Below are 17,583 nucleotides of genomic sequence, written 5' to 3'. Positions count from 1 at the left end.
TATGTACAAAATAATATGTAAAAAATGAATCTTTATAAAAAAATTTTATTCGTTATCATTTCATCTTAACATGCTAGAAGACAGAAGCAATATCCATTATTCTATGAAATATATATATATAAAATTTAAATTGTCCTCCGAGGGAATATTTAACGAAATTGCTGATGTAGCGTTGATGTAGTTGTGATCTAAACGACTGAAATTTAACGTTCAATGAATTCCTTTACCGTTAGCGTCGATTTAATAAAAGAGCCATATCGATTACTTGTCGTGAAACCGCATTGACAGTTCATCCATTAATCGATTTTCGCGTCTTCCTATCCATCTCGTAATTCTGTTCTCGTGGTTTCGCGCGGAACCCTGCGGTAAAACTTGTCCCGCAACAGTGAAAACCTTTTCGGTGTCTACTTTTCATCGAAAAAAATCCTCGACGTTCCATTAATCGCGCGTTTAAAACAGAAGTGCCTCTAAATAAAGCGTGCTTCCATAAAAGCGAAAAAACGTCCTCTCTTCCTTCGAATAAAATAATACACGCATATGCCATCTCGTTTCTTTCCTCCAATCCCTAATCCCTCCCTATTCCAAAATCTAGATACGAAATCTAGATACGAATTCTATTCGAGCGGAATAGAACTTCAAATAATTTTAATCACACAAGTTCCATTCCCCGAGCACGAGCTGTTTTATCTGAAATGTAGGAATCGTTCGTTCATATTTCAAACGGTGGAGCAAGCAGGTTAAACACACGACGCCTGGTATCGGTATTACGATATCATTAGTAACGATTCCCTTTACGACCTCTTCCTAAGTTATAAATTACTCGTTGGATTCGCAGTAGCCGGGGGTGTACGAATCGATGTAATTAGCGTGGTCGTATGCGTGGCGAATATATATATATATGCGTTCCCGCACATTTCTACGTGTAATTGCCCGGTGCACGATCAAAACTTGCCTCGTCTCGAAATAGAATAACTCCCGCGGAACCTTCGAACCAACCCCCTAACAACTTGTATTCGCCTTGAGAAACGCGTGCACCATTGCCATGAATCTTTTTGATTCACTGTTACCGTACTTGAACCTTAATCCCTGTTAACGTTTTCGAAATATCGCGAGATTTTCGAGGGGAGGATGTAAAGTGGAGGAGGAAATAGCTTGTCCTTCGAAAAACAAATATGTCCGTCCGTTATTTAACATTGAATTTAAGTTCAATAATTTCTTTTTTTTCTTTTCTTTTTTTTCCAAAACTTGTCCGGCCTCCAGTTATATAGAGTATACTGAATTTTTCTCGCTGTGAAAACGTGTTCGCGAGACGCAAAAATTTCTCTTGTCAATAGCTCGGACAAGTGTAAATTGTCGACGTCAGAATCGCGTATGTGCGGCGCATTTCCTGCGAGGCGCGATTCTATGTAAGTTGTCACTGGCAGGCGAGCCATAGAAGGTTTCCAGGTGAAATTACTACAAATTGTGTATGGTGTTGGTCGCGGTGAAAAAACATCTCACTCGAAACGATCGTATCGATTTGATTTTTTCTTTTTTTTCTTTTTTTTTTTCCCTCCTCACAACAACACAAAAAATAAGGAGAGCGAAAGACACGAAATGACAAAAGGCAGAATCATCGCAGAATGGAAAAAATAGACGATTCGTGGGATCGTGATTAATTAAAAGAGAGGGAGGGACGCGGTTTACACCACTGTCATCATTTATGCTGTCACGCAATATTTTTCATTTTATGGCGTATGTAGTAATTAAAGCGAAGCTGCGAGTATCACGCGCACTTTGCGGGAATTCTGTCGCTCGTTTAACAAGAGTACGTTTTAGTATTTAAGCGCAATGAACGTGCACGGAATGAGCTGCTAATTATTCAGAAACCTCTTAAATTCGAACCTGCCGGAACATGTAAATTCATAATCGCGTGTATAACTTTGGAAATAAACGGTGCGCGGCACGTTTTGCGTCGCCGGGAATAATTCAAAGAGACTATGTTCCCCGTGAAGCTTGATCTTTAATCAGGAAAATTTCGTTGAATTTATCCGAGAGCTTCACGTTTCATAGCAACACGCTTTTCGTTAAATCAGTAAATGATGTATAATCTTCGTCGAGGATTACTTTGAAATATGTTTGAATAACGAGGCTTAATATTCAAAACCTTCCGATTAACTAAATTTACATATCACAAAAGGGAATTTAAAATGTATTAATTATTCAATTTTAACCCGCCCATTGTCGCCCATTAATCATTGTAATTTGATTTTTCAATTCATCGAAACACGAACAACTTTCTCCCGTGTAATTTCACGGTGGCGCCCATTACAAGGGAAATAAAAAGTAGGAGAGGAGAAGTGCGAGAAGCAAGAAAGCGTAGTCGCGTAAGAGCGGGACATTCGAGAAAAAGAGGGGGACGAAGGGAGGTCGAACGATCTTGTCCGCCAAGGATTCCACGTCGTACGAGGTCCTATGGTTTAATAATACATCCTAGGGCCGTTAATCACCCAGGGTGAAATATAATTTAATACCTGAGCGAGCGAGGTCCGACCACTAAAAATGACGAACGGGCAGGAAACACGCGGCTAACTCAACCATCCACAAGTCCCTTCAGCGCGGCGTTATAATCACCCTATATTGGTGGATGTGCAATAACGAATAAAGGGTTGGGTATTCCTGAACGGGTCTCTTTCGGTGTGACGGTGTTCTTCCTGAAAGGTGTACGAGTTGGCTGTGCATTACATTCGTCCATTACACCCTGCTCAATAGCTCCAATTCGTTGGATTCCTTCGCACATAAAAGGCTACCCACACACCACCCCGTTTTTCTCTTCATCCTCTTTTTCTTTCCTCTCCTCTTCCTCACCGCCACTATATATCATTCTCTCACCTCCATCCTTCGTTCTTCCACACCTTTTACAACTCTAGGTGATACACGAGTTCCATACGTCGAATCAGTATCGATTGCGTTGATCTAACTACCAGTTTGATCGACGAAGTCGGAAAGGATCGTCCTCCCTTTTCTTTTTTTCTTTTTTTTTTTTTTATTAGCCGAAGGATCGCATCGACGAACCTCGTCATTGTCCTTCCGTTCCTGTTTCTTTCTCCCTTTCTACCTCGTCCAACCGTGGAAATCGGGTTAATGCCCACGACAATGACCACGATTTCGTCCAATGAAAGCGTTCACGGCCGATTTTCCTTCCGGCGCGGAGGAGCGCTTTTTATCGATACTGACCGTCCGAATTGGCGAACTGGCAATTGCGGGGAGGGGGTGGTTTCGGTGTAATGGAACATTTCATGTACAAGGTGTTCACCATCGTTCCGGAATTCTCGTTTCTCAATTCTTGTAACGAGTTCTTTTTATCGAATCGACCGAGTCGTTTATCGTACAATATCGTGCATTTAATTTTATCGATACATTGTTAAATATTGTTTTTTTTACTTTAATTATTTAATTCGTGCTTAGAGTATGAGAATGAATAAATGAAACGAAGATTCGAAAATCTTTTTCATTTCTATCAATCTTTAAAATATTACCCTATCCTCCTTGTCCAATATAATGGAACATTTTTGAAAGAGGGTGGCAAGCTGACTCGTTCTATTTCTTTTTAGCAATAAATAAAGATATTAGTGTAATCACGAACGAATCACTCGACGCGGACTTCCCTTCTTCCAGACTTCCCCAGGTTTCTACATAAATTGCCGAAATATCCGTAGAAGCTGTCGAACGTGAGCCACCGCATAGCAGGGGTTCCTTAGACGAGGTAATAAAGATATAAGGTAGCGTTTTATAGGCTGACGCTATAGTTAGGTTGGAAAGCGTTTGGTAAATGCTATTAGCGATGGCTACGAATAACGCTCGAACAGATTTAATCGAAATTTGAAATGTTCCCCACTCGTCTTTCCAATTTTAAAACTCATCACTCATTTCTAATAAACAAACGAAATCGATTCCAATCTCATCTCGCTACATCTCGAAAACGTTTCGAAAGTTATCCTCTATTTTAGATCCCCGAGCTCTCGATGTTTTCGAGGGACGACACGAGGTCGGCCCATAAATCATTTTTTGATTTCGTAACAACGATATTATCCCCGCTCGATTTCGTTCTCGCGGGGAATACTCGTTTCTTTCCCTCCCCTCCAACTATATCTCAATTTATGAGAACAAGCCGTTGTTAGCGCAACATTCATTCTGGGAAGAAAGTTGATTTATGCGAACGCTCTAATGCTCATCTCTGCGTGGTCAAAACGGCTTAATTCCAATGAAATATTGATACACAAGGGGAATCCTTATTTGGATTTCCTTCTCGTATACCTAACGACATTGATCAAATTTTGACGAGCTATTAACGAAACAAATTCTCCAAAGAGATTACTTCTACTAAGACAAACGTGTGACGAAGGGAGCCGATGTCGATGGCTTTCGAGAAAGAAAAGAGGAAAAAAATACGTTAAAGGCGATCGGTATCCTCGTTCACAGTTTTAAGATGGAAAGACACGCGATGACCAACGTAACGCCGCCAACCGTGTTGAGGATGTAAATATAGAAGAACTTCATTTTCATCCATCTTGCTTTGTCCCTGTCACGGAGGGGGCGCGTAGATTCAGCCCGGCATGAAAAATAGACGTTCACCTTTAACGGTACATAATGCTTCGAAACGATGAACAATATTTCCTGCCACGCGGCATCGTTAGAATGAGAATAAATTTTCATTTTGAGCACGACGAACGACACGGTATATATTAAACCGATCCCCCTCTCTTTAAATTTCCCTTCGAAAACTTGAGCAATATATTTTAGAAACCCAAAGATCCTCTTACAGGGATCTATCCCTGAGTTCTTTGCTGTACATTTGTCGGCCGAGATAATAATTCAATCGTTCATCTTTCGTTATTAATGCGTATGCCAATTTCTCTCCCTTGAGCCGGTCGATTTATCGGTTTGCCAGTCCATCAATTTTAGAATAATTCCGAAAGAAGGAGTTAGAATAGAACGAATCATCGCGCTTTCATCGGAAATATAACTCTCCTCCAACAAGCTTCAATTATGGAATTCTATTAACGTCCATTGTATTTTCCACCTCTTATCTGAATAAAACCATCTCCAAAAGTGATGTCTTCGATTCGACGTCCCTCGATAGGTCTCGCTTACTTACCCCTCGCAAAACCCCCTCCCCCAAACTTCCTATCCGCGATGTTTCGCGTCAGCTAAAAAATCTAGGCCGATTGGTTGCCCGCTGAAACCGGGATATAAAGCTCCCGGGAGCGCGACGCGGCCGTTTAAAAATTGAACAAGCCAACCATCGAGCGGATTTTGCACCCCATAAATTATCCCGCGAGGGTCGAGCGATTCTTCTCGCGAAGCGGCCGACTCCAGGCGACGCGTTTGCTCGTGAATTATGACTATGCAGTGACTCTGCAACACGTTGCTGATCGGCGTATCGCTTTGTGATATCCACCTCCAAGTCGTCCTCCAATCCATTCTATCTACGCTTCATTCGATATTATTTTGTACTTTTGACATCGGCCGAACAAAGAGATCGAACGTGAGCCTCGGAGAGGAGGCTGATCCCCGGGGAGCAGGGTCGTTGATCGTTAAACGGATCGATATTTACGTTACATAATGAGCAATTCTTTGTTGTTGGTCTTCGAGGACGATTGAGAGCCGTGTTTCATTGTTACGAGAAAAGAGAGAAGCTTCTCCTTCTCCCTTCCGACGGTGTACGACGGTGTTTGAATTGTGTAAGCTCTAAGAGTGGGAGGATCATTATGTTCTTATCCGGTGATTCGATGAACTGGGGGAGGCGAGGGGAGAGGAAATAATAGGCGGTTCGAGGGGGCTTTTTCCAATCGAACGATTCTCGCCGGGATTAACGCGGCCTCGTAAACCCGATATTACGCTTAAAACGTCGCCAACGATCGGCGAGAATGATGTTTGCTCGATGCCCGATAACAATTCAATTTATGTAATTTGACGATTCGCTACGGCAAAGAGCATCCGCCGATTGCGGCCGTGTTCAAAATTTATATATATATATGTATATAGATGCTCAACGAGCCAACAAAATACGCGTAATAATTTATTACGTTACCTACGTATCGATAATATTGCATTTCCGTTCGGAAACGCGTATAAATAACAACCGGATACTGGCCGCTTCCGTTATGAAAATTTCAACACTTCGTAAATACGATCGTTTAAATCCTCGTTTCCTTTTCATCCTTTATAGCTTTCTCTCGTTTCACCGCGTGTCTTTTAACGTTTATGAACCGATAGTAAAATTAACTTGTACGAGGCGGAAAATTTGAGTCACGAATTATTCCTGGCTAAACGTATCTTTCTCGTTATTCCTCTTTTCCTAACCGTAAACTCTATACAGATTCTCGTTTAATTCTCGTTTTGATGACAATTGTTTTATTTTTCCTTTCTTTTTCGTCCGTGGAACACACACGCGTGGATGGATCGCTGGAATACGCACTCGATGATCTATAAAGGGGCAAATCTTGTTTGGCGAGATACAGGTGGCCTGCCTATATACCGGATATAGAGGGTGATGGATAACCCGGCACGATCTTGCGGTGTACAGTAGTTCAGACGCCAAACATACCGATACGTTAACACTATGGACGCGTTTGGGAGAGGGAGCAAGCTGGATTCGTCTTCGGATCGTTATATCTAGGCAAGGATGCGGGGAAATTCCCTCGAGATAAGTGGGTGTATACCCGATAACGTTAAACCGTGTGATGAAACGCGGATGGTGGATATTGGATATTGCGGTTAAATCGCAACAACTGCGATCCCAAACTGTTCCCTAACGTTTGGAGGAAAAAAAAAAAGAAAAGAAAAGAAAAGAAAAATATACGACACGCCATATTCCAACCGTGTTACGTTTTCGAAAAATCGATGAACAAAAAAGTATTGCTCGAAGCAGATTAACTCGTTTACCGATTAATATTAAACAATCGATCGAAAATAAATCGAGCAGAGTCGAGTTTCTGATCGCAACAGGCAAAGAGGTGTGGCATTACACGTCGCTAAAGAGACGTAGATCATTGGATAATGATGGGATGTTCCATCTCGTTCCATTCTATTCGCTTGTAATCCCATCCTCCCTAACACAACAGTCATCATGTCGTCGTGGTACGGATCACTTAGGGATCATTAGCTTTATGGCGCTTCCGTATGGCCCGCCACTCGCAAGCAGATATTGTTTGAAACTTGTACCACGATGCGTTCGAATCTATCCATTATATATTCTCCCTTTAACCCCTAACCGTCAATTGAAAAACGAAAACTCTTTGATATAAACTTTAATATAAACTCCTTTCTTTTACACCACCAAAGGACTACCTACGAAGTTCCACGAAACGAAGTTCCACCTCCCACAGAATTTATAATCGATTCAAAAGAATCAAATTCCAAGTTTAATCATTCGATTCAACGAATCAATCCTATCCCTCTTTCCTATCCAACCAAAACCTTAAACTGGGTGGTCCCGCGAAAGCATCACCTGGCCCTCTTAATTTCCTGTTCGAACGATGCGTGGAGCCATCATCCGCCGTCCAAGGTTTCCCGAACCCTGATTAATCCGGATGCCACGCGATACCCTTGGACACGTATTCCTCCGGGTGCGTGCGATCACAAACGCGCGTTCACTTAGGCTCGGCTTGTGTAACGGCAAACCGCACACCGCGTCGCGGATGAATATCGCGGATATAATGTTACTGTATTTCATTACCAGAGTGCACCGGATGCGCTATGCAACGGTTCGTTCCCGTGTATCCTGCACCAGTCCTTGCCGGCCCTGTACTCGTCCACATACATACTCGGTCGGACACGCTTGCGAGCCACCACCTAGCCACCGCCCCTCCGTTCTGTATATCCTCCTTTATGCGGCCCGGTTTCGGCTTCCGCCCGTACCATTCAGGAATATCACCTTACGCGCTTCCTCGTGATTCAGCCGAGTCTCGAAACACGCTGTAATCAAAGGATTACACTGGCGGGTACCCGCCACCGGCTCTGCCTCCGAGTCAGCCTCTGTTTAACTCGACCACCCCGCGCGGAGTGGGCTATAATCACCATCGGCCACCGTTCTCCTTGTTCCAACACTTTCAACAACCCCTCTAACCGACCGATTTTCGCCCTAGTTACCCCCCACTTCTCCGGTCAAATGCTACGACTTTCTCCGTCTTATTGTTATTGTTATGTAATGCGTACCAGTGATCAGGAAAACGTATTAGAGGGAGATAATTGTGGGGGAGAGGGAGAGAGGAAGAGTTTCTTTTTAAAATCCTACTTGTTCAAGCAGGAATTTGGTTGTTAACTGACTTTCTGAATGATAAAAATTGTTTAAGAGAGTTTCTCTATAACAAGAGCGAAAAATATACGGAGGGAGTGTCGTTGAAATATTATTGTATCGAGGTCCACCGAATTTCGTACCGGTCTCGTGCACTCGTACTAATTATATCGTGATAACGAGGCTAATTTGGAGCCACGCGAGACCGTTCCGCACTTGTGCGCTTATAAAGAGAATAGGATTATAAATAGAAGTAGTGGAGACATAGCGAGAGTGTAAAGAAAGAGGGAGAGAGGGAGAGAGAAAGAGGAAAGAGGGGGAGGAACCGCAGGGAGAGCAGCTGAAATTCCTCTAGCGTTCTACAACATCTCTTCCCTATTATTATATACCGTCGACCTGCAAATTGTAGAAGCTTTCTCCCACCATTACGTGATTAACGCACATACTGGCATACGTGATATTATCTGCGTTCGAGGCTCCGAATAGAATTTGCCAAGACAACCTCTGCGGGCATAATAGTCCCTCTTGTTCCGTTTCTCGTTTTTCCTTCTTATTATCTCCGGCTAAATCGAACCAGCCAAACGTCTATTCTCTACCTACCTACTTAATCCTCTTACGTATAACACGATATATTATAATCCAAACGAATGAAATGAAAACAGAGTGCAAAAATAACTCTTATAACACATTTCCATCTAGCATTGCATTAATAAACTTGGAAAATTCTCGTGTACAAATGTGTTTTTTTTATTGACATTTCTCAACACATCCCCTTTATTTATTATGCACACGAATTCCAAGTTTCATTTGATACAATAACATTCGATCCAACATCTATTTCAACGTTGTCATGGTTATTTTTGTGATTATAGTAAAATTTTCTCGATACTTGATCGTATTTTCCATTATTTGATTAACAAAGAATCGATTAGTCGAGTTATTGGCACGATGAAATAGCTCGAACGTTTATCGAGTTACGAATGGGGGTGGGGAAGGGAGGGAAGGGGACTATCAAGCGCAAAAACTCGAACGTGCATCGTGCTCGTGGTTCGGATGGTTCTTTGAGCTCGTTAGGGAACACCGTGCCGAGAATTATTTATTTTCTGCTTGACCAAACTGCCTCCCTCTCTTTCAGGTAATTATTTACACACCCTGGCCGACGGTCAATTATACAGCCAATTATTTCCGGGCACCAGTCGACTTAATTACGGGATTTGTGATCGTGGAATTTTTAGATCGTAACTAACTTGGGATGGGATTGAATTTAATTTGATGGCCGAGAACGCGGACGATATCGAAACTGATTGAATTTTTATCCGGCTTCCACTCCCTTTCTGTTCACCTTCCTGTTCCCGCCAACTTTCGTCAAGGAATGCAATTTTTTTTCCCTTTGGGAAGAAAAGAAAAATTCGAAACTCGCCAATTCCAAGGATTACTCGAGGAAAACTCACTATCGACACACGTTTCGTGTAGACTTTTACAGTTCGACGAACTTGATTCTACGTCGTTTTTCGTCCGGTATTCACCGGCTTTTCGTGGAAGCGCACTTAATTCAGTTTCAAGCGCGAAGGATTATTGCGCCCGGAAAATATAGAAGTTGTACTCTGATGAAAATTTCAATAGTTCCATAATGAGTTCCAAGCCGTTGATAATTAATTCGGCAAACTTATATTCCACGACCGAGTTAATTTCCGGCCACGCAAATTAGGATTTTAATCAAATCTTGGGGGATCATTCCGACCTGGAGCCGGTCTAACGTAACAAAAATGCCAATTAAATTCAACGGAATATCGTTACACCTCCCCCGGCTAATCATCTCCCACGGGGAGAGCTCACAGTTTCAAACATTCTTTTACGACCACTCGTTTGCTTCTCCAATTACCCCACTTCATCTTACGAATTTTACAATTTAAACTTTCGGACTTTTACGATTATAAACTTCAATCCACTTCGATTTCAATTTATTCAGTTAACGTGGTTCCGTCTAAATATCTTCAATTTCAAATTTCTACGTTTTGATCACCACGTTTTCAATCCCTCGAAAGTGCACGCGAAGTGGGCACGGTTAAACTTTTAAACCCTTTGGAGGATCAATCGCGATCACGTTCATCGTTCCGTTTAGGAAACGTTAACAACGTTTCCCAATCGAGTATCTCGATATTCGATATCTCGAAATGAGGAGAAATATGGAGAAATATGGAGGGATCGTGGAGAGGTATCGCGAGCGTTTTCGCTTTCGATAATGCGTGCCATGCGGTGCCAGGGGTAATCTTTGTCGCTCGTTAACATCGTCGTAACCAACGAAACTTCCTGCCAACACACGGCCTACTGAACGCAATAGCTGTTCTTCCGCGCCGAAAGTTACAACACGCTTACCTAGTTGCCCAATCATCCTTTCCTTTCGTTCCTTTTGTTCCGAATAAAAAGAGAGTCCAAAGTTTAATTGGAATCTTTCTTTTCTTTTTTTTCTTTTTCTTTTTTTTTTTTTGGCGAAGTTTGATACTAACTAACGATCGCCAATGACGTCGAATAATCGAACCAGTCGTTCGTGAACGGGTAATAATCGAGAAATGATATGAGATAATCTTCGAGTTGGCATCGAGTGATTCCAAAAAATCGACATTCGACGGACGAATCGATATCCATCCGACTATAAACTCGATTGGAAAACGCATGTTGGTTAATAACGACGCATAAAAGAATCGAACAAACTCGAAAATTGGGGAGGGAAATGTATCAGATTACGATTTAACGATGCCAATTTTTGAATCGGATTCTTGATGAACTTGGTTTTATTTCGCGGGTTCTGTTTCCAAATTAATTGCGGAAATACTCGAACGAGCGAGTGTTCCAAAAGACTTCCTTTTCGAGACTAAATTGTCTTCGTCGACCATGGATATACGCGTAACACTTAGAATATTAGAAACTATTCGTGAAATCTAAATATTTTGAAACGGTAACGATAGGATTAATTCGGTCTCTAATATTTACAACTCGCACGATGAAATTACAATATATGATTTGTTTATATCCTCAAATTGAAATCTTCAAACTATTTACATCGAAAAATGAGTGTGAAATAATTGCGAAATAATGTTTGTATTCTTTCGATCGATTCGATGAATAAAATGGCATCGAGTTAATTTAAATACGTATCTTAAATACAAATAATATTTCTCGATTTTTTTTATAACAACCAAGTAACGGTAACTTTTTCTCCTTTTATATTTTAATAAAAAAAAAAAAAAAATCAGCGTTACAATCGACGACAGAATGCCGCAAAATATTACGCTTTTATATCATGGGATAAAAATATTCGTTAAAGAACACCATGTTCGATAAATCTCATTTTTCCTCCGATAGATGATAAATACGCGTTATCGATATTACTTTCAAACCACACGCTCTCCACGATAGCTCTCCATCGATTCCTTCTTCCTCTTCCCTCCTCCTCGCCCTCCCTTTCCATCCTCATTGTCGTCCACGGGGCAAAGAATTTGTGTCCGACCGGGGGATGGCACCATTTCTATTCATCTCGAAAAATAAAGGCGTGCCCGATCGCGAGCGCCGATAACCATGAATATTTTATCCGCATAATATCTCGTGGCGCACCACCCCCGCGCGTTCACACGTACGCCGGTACACGTGTCCCAATCTCCCTCTCGCCATTCTTTCTTCACCCATTCAAGCCATCGTGCGACTCGTCTAGTATCGGATCCCAACCTTCGTGCCCACCAACCCGTTCTTCCCACCAATGCCCAATGCCCAAACTGAAAACTAATTCGTTTTAACGCGTACCATCAGCGATGGGTATAAATCCGATGCGAGTTCGAGCAATAATTGAATGATAAATTAAACCACGACGCGCGAGATTTCGATTTTTCACTTTTTCTCAAAGTAAGGTAATCAGAGTTCGTGAAACTTGCTCGCGACAAACTCGATCCCATCGCTGGACGCCACAGAGCAGCAAACACTGCTTTGGCTCGCGGCTGTATTTCGGGCGATTTTGTGCACTCCGCGCGGGACTGGCAGCTGCGTGGGCGTTCTATAAATGGGTTCTATGTCAATCCGGAGCTTAATTTAATGTTTGGAACCGTGGAAATGAACGTTACCCTATACGCTCCCCCATTAATCTTTCCGTATCGATATTTTTTCTTCTTCTGCCATTTAATCCCCCTCTCTCGAGTCTCTCAAGAGGTTTCGCCAACTTCCTCCAAAAAAACGCGAGGAGGAGCGACAGGAAGGGAAAGAGCGAGAGGAAGAAGAGTCGAGAACGCGTCGAAAAGCGGATCGGTTTCACGAACGACACGCGTTAATGCTCAATAAACTCGAGCAGATGATCGGCATACGGCTTCTTCCCCGCAGACATTCTCCCACACCATAGACACGAGCTCTTTCTCTCTCTCTCTCTCTCCTTCTCTCTCTCTCTTCACAGCTCTCTCGAGTGGTTGTGATCCACGAGCGGAGCTAGTGTGGCTCACGCACGCACGCCGCGCGTACTACGAGCGCCGCTTTGTCACGCGTGCCGTTTCCTCTACGGTGTCTGCGTACGGTGCCCGTCTCCCTCGTCTCTCACCTAAGTTTATTGTTAGAGGGGCCGGCTAGCCGCGGACGGGGCATCAGGATTTAGTGCTTCTTACACGCCCATACCGGTACCACGCGCCCATATGCACGCGCTTCTCTCCCTTCACCGATCGATCCTCTTCGCCGATCGATCCACCAAGCGAATCCCGCTCGCGCAGAAGACGTGCGGAGCTCTGTCGAGCGTGTGACGCGATTTTTCGATCGATTCTCGTGCCGCGATTCGCGAAAAACTCGCGGGGAATTTTCGTTGACGGCGTTGTGTGCTTCTTCTTTTTCTTCTTCTTCTTCTTCTTCTTCTTTTATCATCGAAAAGGGGTGCAAGTGATTCGAGGAATGTTATCCGGGTGACAGGCAAGTTTCCCCGTAATGCCGGAAATTCGAGTGGAATTCGCGAGTATAAACAGACATCGAGGTAAACCAGCTCTGTCGTAACTTCTTCTTTTCACCGCTTCGTTTCTTCAAAGCGATATATCGTCACGATTACGATTACCGGCGGCAGGAAGGGTTTCGTTTCTCTCTCCGTTCGCTTTTCGACTGCGAAAAAAAAATATAGATAAAAGAGAATCCCGCGTTAGCGGCGGGATAACGAAAGGATAGAAGGTTTCGTTTCTGTCGGATGACGAGGCTGATGCTTTTCACGGGACATTCGACTTGGCCAGGTCGAGTGAAAAACGCGAAATTAGGATTTCGAGGACACGGGAGTGGAGTGGAACACGAAAAACCAATTGCACGAGCGGTCGAGTGGCGAGGTGATGAGCCGGGATGCGCGGTGACTGCGAAATAGGGGAGAGATCCAGGGGAAAATTGGCGGTATGGAAAGGGTGCAACGCGGTACTTCTTTGTGCAAACACGGGTCGCGTCGAAGCGCAGTGGTTGGGAAAACAGCAGGGTCGAAATAAAATTCGCGGGCAAAAGTGAAATTTACACGGTCGGGCGGCCGCTCGACCCCCTCGTCCTTTGGCCTTATCTTTCTATTTTTTTCCCGTCTGAAGGGAACGAGAATTGCGACAACTTCGGCTATTTCCATTCGTACGAAATTTCGTCCGCGTTTTCCGACCGGATTCCGATGGAAAGAAAAATCGAAGAAAAGAAACAACGTGAAAAAGGAATAGGATTCTTTTCGCTCGTGACATTTTTTGTGAAAGGGAAAACTCCGTATCTTCTTTCTCTTCTTTAAGGGGGTATATATCACTTCCGGAGCGTTCCTCTTCCGCGAAAATTATATCGCAAATCGGAGAGGGAAACCCCCCTTTTGATTTCTTCCTCGCCCAATTTCGGTCGTTTCGCAACGCATTTTAACCTTGCCCTCTTTCCGCTCGCTAATACGTCTCTAAACCCGCTCGCGCTCTCCTCACTCTCTTTCATCTCTCAAAGCCCTAATTAACTTTGGTAATTATGTGTACGCCCGGACAGAAGGGTTTTGCACTGGCTCCACTCGAAAGGCGACGCGCGGAACGAGCAAAGAGAAGATGGAGGAAACGAGAGGGCTAATGCAGAACGATGCACGCGCGAGCTGCCGCGCAACCGAGCTTCGCCACCGTCAAACCAGAGAATTCTCTATAAATAGCGCGCGAAAGGAGATCTCGTGAGATTTGACAGCTCTTGACGAGCGCTCGTTCCAATGGATATGCCCGTTCCGCGAAAACGAGGGTTCCGCTCGGTCCCTCGACGCTCTTTTCTTTTTTTTTTTTTTCCATGGAACCGCGTTTATTCCAATTTCAAAAGGGATCTGCTCAACCGCCGCCTGCTCTATCGACCCGTGTATCTCTTGGCGGAAAAAAAATTGGGATCTATCTTTCGACGATGTACAATTATTTCCCCTGCTCCCCCGCGAATCTGCACAGCCCGCGTTCGTTAATTTTTCACGACGAAACAATTTTCGAAAGGGACGAAACTAGGCGCGCACAATCCCCAGGAAAGGGATTAAAATTCGACGATACGAATTTACGTCGGGACATTAACCTCTCGTTCGAATTTTTCCGTTCTCCTGCTAGAGCGAGATGTACAATCTTTTGATTTTAATTTACTTTAATTGAAAATCTCGTTCACATCCCCTTCCTCCTCGTATAGCTCGTGCGTTTACGAGAGAATACGGGGCCCGGCCCAGCTTTCCGTTCTCCAGCTTTTACGCTCCGCGTTGCACACCTGTGCATCGTGTAATTTCCACCCCCTCTCTCCGGATATCTTCAAACGCGTGGGATGTCGTACGTTTTAAACGCACCCACCGCCCCACCAAATTATGGGAATTCTCCTTTTCGAATTGCATTAACGTGCCGTTTCGAGAAATTACCTTCTCCATTCCACGTTAGAAATTTCGACGCCCTGGTTTCGCAAAAGTTCGTATAACGACTCGTATTTTCTTAGAATGTTTGCTCGTCGCGAGATGGGGAAGGGTTAAGTTAAGCTACGTGAAAAAAGTAAGTCGAATAAATTGTGAAAACGTTTTAGTTCTCGTTATCGAACATATCCAGATTGAAAATCCGAAAAAAATGTTTTTGGATTAATTTTTATTACATTTTAATATACATTGGATTACTAGTTCGTAAGTGTTCGATTCATATTCTGCGTTTTTTATCGGAATAACAACCCGCAGTATATGGAATTTTATTCCATTATTCATTAATAGATAGCGATTGTTTATTCAGTTATGGAGCAGATTCGAGTGGACAAACATATACAAGAGCGTTCACAATAATGCATATATATATATATACATGTATGAAATATCTAAAGTGGAGTTCTCATTAAAATATTTAGTACGCAAAATAAATCATTTTCGGTTATGTTAACGAAACAATGAATTTGTATAAACATCAGCAATCTATTCATCGTGCGCAACATAATATAATGCGATATAATAGAGAAGATTAAAATATATCAAATTCGATGCAATTTTCAGTTATCCGTTAGCCGTAGACGTAAATGGTATTACATGTAAATGTAGGCGAGCGAATGTCGGCGAACTTTCATCGATTTATTCGGAGAAGGGGGAGAAAAAAAAGCCTCGTATGAAAAATATTACTCCACGTATTCGACTTACTTTTTCATGCAAATTCGCACCCTTTGGGGGGTTAACGCCACACAGTTCCACTGAAACCGAATGCAATTTTTTTCCTTTCTTTCCTTCTTCCTTTTTTCTCTCTCTCTCTCTCTTTTTCTTTCCGAGAAATTAGATATCTCGGCACACGTCAACAATTTATAACAGGGGCGTAGAATTTTTTCGCGTCGGGAGACGCGAGTTAACAAGCCTATTTAATTAATAATAGCTCGCAGGGATAATTTGCGACCGACTGTCTGGCATCAGCATCGTCATTGTTCTCGCCGGCGACCCTTCACACCGGTTTTCATGGCGCGGCTTTAAAAATTGATCCACCGATGTCCCCAGACGGCGTCGACTTCCAACCGGCAGACCGTAATTTTTCTGACGACGTTCTAAAATAAATATAAGACACACGATGAGCCACCGTAGAGAGTATGCTACGCCCTCGATACGGTAAATCAAATTTTATCGGTGGTACATCGCACTTTTTTCAAGGGGACGTTTTAAATCAATGATGATTTATCGAGCATCCCAGACCTCTCTCTCTCTCTCTTTTTCCTTCTCTCGATGAGTGACAAATGACTATATTTATAGAGAGTTGATCGAAAAATTGCGCCATCGAGGCGACACTTCTGCTACAGAGCTTTCTACTTCCCTTCTTTTCGAATTTCGACCCTTTTTTACTATTATTTTTACTATTATCCCGGGCTCCAAACGCGATCTTCTCGTGTCCCCGTTTCTCGTGCGATGATTGAACGGGTTTCTGGAAAAAGAAAGAAATTAGTTCAAAATTAGTATGGAATAAATCGGATAAAAAACATAAATTTCGAAAATATATCAAAGGAAAATCGCGTGGAAAAAGAAAGAAAGTAAAAGTAAAAAAATCTTTCGATCGTTAAGATTCACCACACTGGATTCTCTTTACCGTCGCCCCTTTCATCCCTCTTAGCAGTCACGCATAAAATCGTCGCGTGTGTCGCGTCGTGCCCTCGGCGTAATTGTGCTGCACGTGCAATTTAACGTTCCTCGCCCCGAAGAAAACGTTTCCATTCTCGAGAACGGAATAACTTCGCCTCGTCCTCGACGTGACAAGTCGTCGTCGTCGTCGTCGTCGTCGTCGGGGATGTTCGTGCCACCGACACGAAGGGAAGAGACACGGTTACAATCCGGCGACAGTCTGAAGAATTAATTAAGACGATGTAATTACCTACTTGGATCCGTTTTAATTCGAACCTAGCCAAGTTGATCCGTGCCGGTAAACTGTGTTTTCACACCGCGCCTTCCCACTTAGCGACAATAAATGCATAAGGATTTTGACACTGATGAGGATTAATTCAATAAGGGAGAAACGGGTTAAACTGTTTTCTATATAAAATATATAAATCTTTGGAACGATTTCCGTTCTTCGTTTCTCAAAAACTGAACGTCAAATTAAATTCCGTTCCGTTGGACAGAAACGATGTTCGATATATCGATGGATTTTAATTAATTTCCTATGTTTTTCTTTTTTTTTATTCATAATATAAAAGGTAGGGGGAAATTCTGATTTCCTTCTGTACCCAGGAAATTTGATCCGAGTGATTCGTGTCGGCAAATCATCGCGACACAATTCCATCAAGCTCAACGTCCACCGGGGCTCGTTTTTGCGGTATTATCGTTCAATTTTCACGACAGACGTTTA

General features: G+C 43.0%; 1 protein-coding gene across 2 annotated transcripts in view; it reads left to right on the top strand.

Annotated features, from left to right (window-relative positions):
* The first annotated feature begins 11,291 nt into the window (after positions 1–11,291).
* The window catches only part of LOC108000175 (uncharacterized), a 90,406-nt gene continuing 84,114 nt past the window's right edge, over positions 11,292–17,583 (top strand). The window contains exon 1 of one of the 2 annotated variants that reach the window (XM_017060383.3): positions 11,292–17,101. The gene's annotated coding sequence lies outside the window, so the exon portion shown is untranslated. The remainder of the gene's footprint in view (positions 17,102–17,583) is intronic. The other variant, XM_028667832.2, reaches the window with a different exon arrangement.

The sequence above is a fragment of the Apis cerana genome, linkage group LG13, assembly GCF_029169275.1.
Source record: "Apis cerana isolate GH-2021 linkage group LG13, AcerK_1.0, whole genome shotgun sequence".
In the NCBI taxonomy this organism is placed as follows: domain Eukaryota; kingdom Metazoa; phylum Arthropoda; class Insecta; order Hymenoptera; family Apidae; genus Apis; species Apis cerana.
Note: the sequence above shows the minus strand (reverse complement) of the source record. Positions and strands in the feature narration are given on the sequence as shown.